Genomic DNA, 7,137 nt, shown 5'->3' on the forward strand with positions numbered 1-7,137 from the left:
CAGGTCAAGAGAGGAGCAAGGGTACATGGGGGGCCAGGAGCCACCCTCACCAGGAAAAGCATAGTGCCTGCTTTTCCTGTTCACCACCTCCTAGGGCCCCAGCTCACCAAAGTGCCTGCCACCCCATCTGGTGATGGCGATGCTATGGGTGGGGTCCCCGGAGCCTAATCACACGAGAGACAGAATGAAAGGCAACTCCATTAATAAGGCCCCATTCTAGACCAAGTTCCTGAACTCACACAACCCTTTCAACAGCTCTTTGGGGAAGGGTCAAGACCCTCACCTCTTGGATGAGGGCACGGAGGTAAGAAAGGACAGAGATTCTTCTCAGTCACTCAGTTCAGAGATGACAGAGGGTAATGGTTAGAACCTGAGTTGACTTTATTCTCCCCCATTCTGCTTCTTCTCCCAGTAGGGTATGTCCAGGAAAGCCTACTATCCAGGGAGGGCAGGGCTGTGGGATGCAGGAGGATGAAGGGAGGGAGAAACAGATACTGCTGTGCACAATGACCTGCATCTGAGGTGAAACTCCAGGATTGCTGGAAAGGGGGTGTGGAGCTGGCGGGAAGGGGTTCCCGCCAGGAAGAGATGGGAGGGATAGAACCACAGGGAGGAAGCCTGACTGCCCTCCACCTCGTCACAACAGGCATCCTGGCAAACAGGATGAGCAGGGGGCAATCCCCCGTCCAGCATCACCTGGCCAGGCAGCCCCATTTCCAGCCCTGTGCCCACAGGGACCAGGATGTGGGCAATGAGAGATAGACAAGCCCTAACACAGACAGCACCGCGACCCCCATGCCTGGCCTCTGCAGCCACAAGCCAAATACTCCTTGTGGTTTGGGCAGCAGCCAAGTGCCCACACCCAGGCTCACGGGACCACAACTTCCCTGTGGCATCAGGTTACCAAGCACATGCACACAGCCTGGAGCCTGTTACACAACTGTGGTGTGCGTGTACTTGGTGCCCACACACCCCAGGTGACTGGATGGTCCCACAGAGGAAACTGCAGCCTTTCCCAGAGGGCACAGGCCCCTCTCCAAACTCCTGGCATCAAGAGATGAAAGTGGTGGTGGGGAGGGTACTTGGCCAGGAGCCAAGGTTTATGGGCTTTTTCACTGCTCACTGTAAACCCCTAATAAGTCCAGTTCCCTTCCTGAGCCTGTTTCCCTGCCTAGAAAGGAAGATGACCTTCCACCCTGATGATCTGAGAACCCACTCACCCTCCTTTCCAATGTCAGCAAGAAAGAGGATATGACATGACCAGAATAGAGACAGAGTGGGATGAGATGACCTCTGAAAGGCCCTATTCTAATGGGGCTCCAAATAATACAAGTGGGTACTTCTTGGTCAGGGGAACCCCATGGTCACCCCCTGTCAGGGAAGAAGGAGATCAAGTGACCAGAGCTCTTTTGAGGTAGGACTAAGGAGCAGGAGATAGGGGAGTAATTTCCTTCTGTGCACTTTTCTCCCCATTTTTCAACAACAAATGTACTGCATACTACTCTGCAATAGGTAGGAGAAGGGTGTGCTTGATTCATGAACTTCCCCGAGGGCATTTCTTCCCGAGGACTATGTCTTCAACCAGTGTTTCTCTAAGTGTTGTACAGCCATTGCTTAATAAATGCAAAAAAACCTGGGTGAAACAAAGTTTTACAGGTTTTCTTGGTCTCCAACATGCTAAGCTGGACCAGTGAGACAGGAGATGCCTTTGTCCTCACAGCTCTTTCTAGGGGACATGGGCAGAGGCACTTTCTAGGCACTGCTAAACCTAGGGTTCAGTGAAGCAGAAAGTCAAGCAAGTGTTCACCCAACGGTGGAAGACCTCCCTGGGGAACACTGCCTGTCCTGGGAGGGCACCGAGGCTGTATACCCTGGGCAGCCACCGCTAGCTGCGTGAGTCAAATCCAAAGCCCTCTGACCAAAACTGGTCCACCAGACCTGCATCCTGGTTATGAAGGCAAGTAGTGATGCAAGAGAGCCTGTGGGTGGCCCTGCCACCTCCCTGAAGTTACTTAGATCTGCAGTGACCTCTGCTGGCTCTGGCCAAAATCACCCCTCCCTTAGTCCTCTCCTGGCCAGTCCCTAACCCTCCAAACATCTTCCCCATTAGGCTTGACCCAGCCCTATCAGGGTCCGCCCTGACCACACCCCACCACCTGGCTGCCCACTCAGCCCTCCATCCCTGCAACTGAGATCTGGCCAAGCTTTGTTAAGCAACATAGGAGTGAGTCTGGAGACAGTGCTGGGGAAGATCCCAAGGTCATGAGGGCTCCAAGGACTGCTGGATTCCACAGCAAGGACACAGGCAGCCCAGTGGAGGTTCGAGACCACTATAATATTAGCAAACACTTTGTTGACTGTCCAGGAACAGGTATGACCCCGCTCTGTAAATTCTTCCATCTTAATACTCATGTGAATTCTAAGAAGTAGGCACTCTTCCTGTATTAATTCAGTTCTTAGATGAGAAACTGCAGTTCGGAAGTATGAAAGTCAGTAAATAGCAAATTCCACACTTCAAATTCAGGTCTCTGACTTCAGAATCCACCCACTTACCACCCAGCTAGTGATCTACTCTCCTGCCCGCCTCCAAGGCTACCTATAGTGTTCAAGTGTAGTGTTATTACCTGGTACTCATTGCTTGGGGAAGGATGACTCGGTGGGCCTTGTCTTTGCCATCTAGGAATGCCCTCCTGTGATCCAAACCCAGCCACTCATTGTGCCCTTCCCCTGGCAAGCTAGGATGCAGATTTAGTTTTCATGCCCAAGGTCCCTCCTCTCTTCTGTTAATTGTATTAATTTAGCTTCTCTGGGGATCCTCATATCCACAGTAAAAGTAGTTTGGATGGAGATGACTCCACGCCCACCCCCCCCCCACATCCACACACACCCGTTCCAGGAAAATACATATGATTTATGCCTGACCAGTCAAGCACCAGAACATCCAGGCCATGGTGACTGGTTCAGGAAAGATATATAACCAACTCAGGCCAATCAAAGGGAGTCCCAGGATTTTCCTGGAGCCACTTAAAAGAAGAATGGCTTTCCATTCTGGAGTTGCTAAACAGGTGTGTGTGTGCCAGGAGCTGCCAGGACTTCATGCCTAAGAAGGAAGTCCACGCAGCAGAGCAGAGCCCAAGTCCTGACGACATTTTCTGAGCTGTGCCAGAAACAGATAAACCCCTGGACTCTTCAGTGACAGAAGCCAATGAATTACTTTTTTGTTGTTGTTCTTGTCTTAAGCAAGTGTGAGTTGGGTTCCTGTCCTTTGAAAGAAAGACCTTTTCAAAGCTCCCCCCCCTTGTTAATCATTGATAACAGCTGTGTCTCCTTCTCTCGTGCCTTTGTCTACTCTGCTTATATTGACATACTGGACATTTTTTAAATCAAAACTGACACCGCTGGCTACTCTTTGCTTGTTTTTGTGAAACAAACCTCTCCTGGTTTCTCTCCTGCCCCTCTGAAGTCCTATCCATCTCACTTTCCTTTTCTGGCTCTCTTTTGTTTGCAAGTAACAGACACCAACTCTGGCATTTACAAGCAAGCAAGAAAGAAAAACGAAAGCATTTGTTGGAAAAATATTGAGAAGCTACCTCAGAAGATCGATTGGAGTGTGGAGTACCAAGTTTGAAATGACTTGGCTCAACTCCAGTGGCCCCTCTCTCGCAGGTCAGGATGCTCAAATGCCCAGGCCCAGGAGAGTCTAGCCTCTCCTGAGTAAGCTTAGGTCACAGGGCTGTTTCTTGGTTGTCCCATAGAGGTGAAAGGAATGAGTCTTTAGGGATCTTTCCTGCTCTGACATGAAAGAGCAGATCATGTGACTTATACACCCACAAGATGGAGAAGAGGAAGTGCTGCCGAAGGGAAACTGAGGCCAGAAGGCCACAAAATGAGGATAGATGTCTTTTCCGGTTCTCAAGGTTGTGCCCTAACCTTTTTCTCTTCTCACTCTCCACTGCTCCTTGGGAGCAGGAGGTCACTAATATGCCCACAATTACTCCAGCCCAGACCTGTCTCCTGAGTCCAGTAAATATCCACAAGCCTACACGGACAGCTCACAGGCTCTTCAATTCAGTGGGTCCAAACTGAACTTGCCCTGGTCACCAAATCTACTCCTTCCTTGGGGAAATCACACCAGAAACTAGCAACCATCGAGCCATTCTGCCCCACTGAGAGTCTTCACCCACACCAAGCCCTCTCCCTGCCCCTCACCTTCTGTTACCCCATCTTCACCCAGCTAATTCTCTGTGGCATAGACGTCTATCCATTGCCTTTTTGTTTTGTTTTTTTGGCGATACTGTGGATTGAACTCAGGGCCTCCAGCACTCTACTGCTTGAGCCACACCTCCAGCCCCTTCTTCAGTAATAGATCTGTTGATTATAGCTAAGCCCATGACTGCCCAGAAAAAAGACAAATTCCTCTAGTCAGGTGAGGTCATTTCACCAACCTCTGGCCAATGGTACATAAGTAGAAAGGGTATGTGCTGCCTAGGAAACTATGTATTGAAGAAAAGGGTATGACCTCTGCTTTTCCGCTTTGTGCTGAATGACTGTTGGCATAATGGCCGGAGCTGGAGAAACCATTTGGGACTACAAGGTAGAAGCTGAGTATCTGAGAATGGCGGAGTGACACCATTAGAGAGAAGAAGACTAGATCTCAGGTGGCTATGGAGATGATTCACTAGCCCTGGGCTATCCAGCTCTGGGCTTCATTTACATGAAAGAAATAAACATCTATCTTGAAGTCACTGTTATTTGGGGGTTTTCTGTTACAAATAGTTAAACCTAATCCTAACCCACTGCTGTCATCCCATAAACTTCAGCTTTAATATCATCTCCTCAGGGAAGTCTTCTGGGATAACAGACTCAGGTCAACTGCACTCACTGCCATGGCATAGCATCCTGCTCTTCTCTCCAGTGCTTTTCAAATTCATATCAAAGTCATTTTTTTCACAGAATAATTGCTTTATTATTTTTTACTCACTTGAAAACACTGTCCAGAAGGAAGGAACTCAATCCTTCCTTCCTTCCTTCCTTCCTCACTCCCTTCCTCTTTCCCTCCCTCCCTCCCTTACTCTCTTCCTCCTTTCTTTCTTTCTTGTCCTGGGGATTGAACTCAGGGCCTTTCACTTGCTAGGCAAGTACTCTACTACTTGAGCCTCACCTCCAGCTCTGAATCTGTCTTTTTCAACACTGAGTCCTCTGTGGCTGGAATGTGGTAATCATTCAATAAGCCTTGGTGACAAATGAATGAACTCCACGTATTAAATGAGATTGCTATAGCCCTCATTTCCAATGTCAAGTCTCTGTTGTTGCCATCCATAACAGACTGACATAACCAGATTCTCCTGCATCAGGTGCACCAGTTTTTCCATTGGAAAATTTGTCCACTCCCAACTCCATCCCAGCCTCTGACTTTGTGCTCCCCCTTTTCTGAAAATTCTGAGGTCATCTACGTGCCACAGCCAAGTCAAGGGATCCCAGAGTTCCAGCTCAGCAAACAGGCTATTGTCCTGTTAGAAGTCACCTCCAGCAAAGAGAGGGTACCGATCACGCTCCTCCCTCTCAGGCAGCAATCATGAAAAAGGATCCAGAATCAGGTCCACCCCCCCACCACACACACACACACACACACACACACACACACACACCCGCCTCAGGGCCTACTGTCCCTAACCCCTCCTGGGGCCTGCTTTCCCTGACTCATGAGCTGCCTTCCCCGGTGCCTCCAGGCCTTCTCCTTTCCCCCACCTCTGTCCTCCACCATTGGTGACCTTCCAAAGTGATGAATCATGGAGGGTAAGGAATGATGACCCAGGGAACTAATCCCCACCAGGTCATGAGCACATTATGACGAGGTCAAGCTTTATCTGTCCCTGTCTTCCTATACTTGGCATAGTGCCTAGCACATAGTAGGTGCTTAGTAAATATCCATTGGATTAAAAAGGCCCTCTGAGATGTAGGTTGAAAAGGAAGAAAAGGAAAAAAAAAAAAAGAAAAGGAAGAAAAGGTTGTAGGAGAAGGACAATTTGAGGGGCACTCTGCTCCCTTGGTGCTCTGAAGGGTAGAGGGAGAGGGAAATGGGAGGGTAGTGGGAGCTACAGATCCCTCTTTGAGAGGCAGAGGACTAGTCAGGGCAGGACAGGAGGAGTACAGCATTGTCAGGAACCAGATCCCACACCCAGTATGGGGACTGTGGATCAGCAACCTTATTTGGCTGTTGTCTCTGGTCCTCTTGATAGAGCACAACCAAGGAGGCTGCAACCACAGGGCCACACAAGGGTGACCAGACACATAGAGTCTTCCAGGCCAATGTAGCCAGGTAGCTCCTAGGGAGGCCTGCACAGGAGTAGTTCCAAGCTGGGGGTGCTTGGATCAAGATTTAAGGCTGGGGCTCCGTTCAATGTCTGCACAGAGGAAACTAAGGCCAGACTGAGCAAAGATTTGCCCTCGGCCATACAGCAAGCTAGAGGAACAAGGCCCTGGGGCTGCTGACACCCATTTTCAGTGCTGTCTGTCATAGCAGGTGGGGTCCTGGAAGAAGGGGCTGCATGTTTGGAATGGGTACCCACAATATCTGAGGAGAAAATCTTTAAGCTCTGAAGCCAGATGGGCCAGGCACCAATCCTTACTCCATCTCCCATCTACAGTAGAACCTTCAGCAGGCAAATGGCTTGACCTCATTGTGCCTTTGTTTTCTCAACTGTGAAATACAAACAACCGTAATAGTACTGGCTCATAGTGAGGTCGGGAGGCTTAGTGAGGGGATACATATAAAGTGCTTGGAAAAGGCCTGGGGGATAGTATGTGCTCAATAAACACCAGCCATCATTAGTGTATCTCTGCATCTTGAGCCAGCAGACAGCCAGACCCTGAGGAGTGAGTTTCCAAGACAAAGGGGAGCTGGCTTAGCTAATTTTCCAGAGTGTGGATGGAAGCCCAGGACCCCTCCCCAAGTTCTCTGTGGCCCCACCCTCCCGTCTCCTGTGTCCAGGACTCAGTGGGCCCTCGGCCCCTCCAGCCGCCAGCCTGTCTGCCCAGACCTCACGCCTGATGCAGAGATAAACACATCCTACAATATTATTGTTTCCTGCTTCCCCCAGCTCTCAAGAGCAATCCCGGACGGTGGAATTAGCTGGG

Source organism: Castor canadensis, chromosome 8 (assembly GCF_047511655.1).
Source record: "Castor canadensis chromosome 8, mCasCan1.hap1v2, whole genome shotgun sequence".
NCBI classification, from domain to species: Eukaryota; Metazoa; Chordata; class Mammalia; order Rodentia; family Castoridae; genus Castor; species Castor canadensis.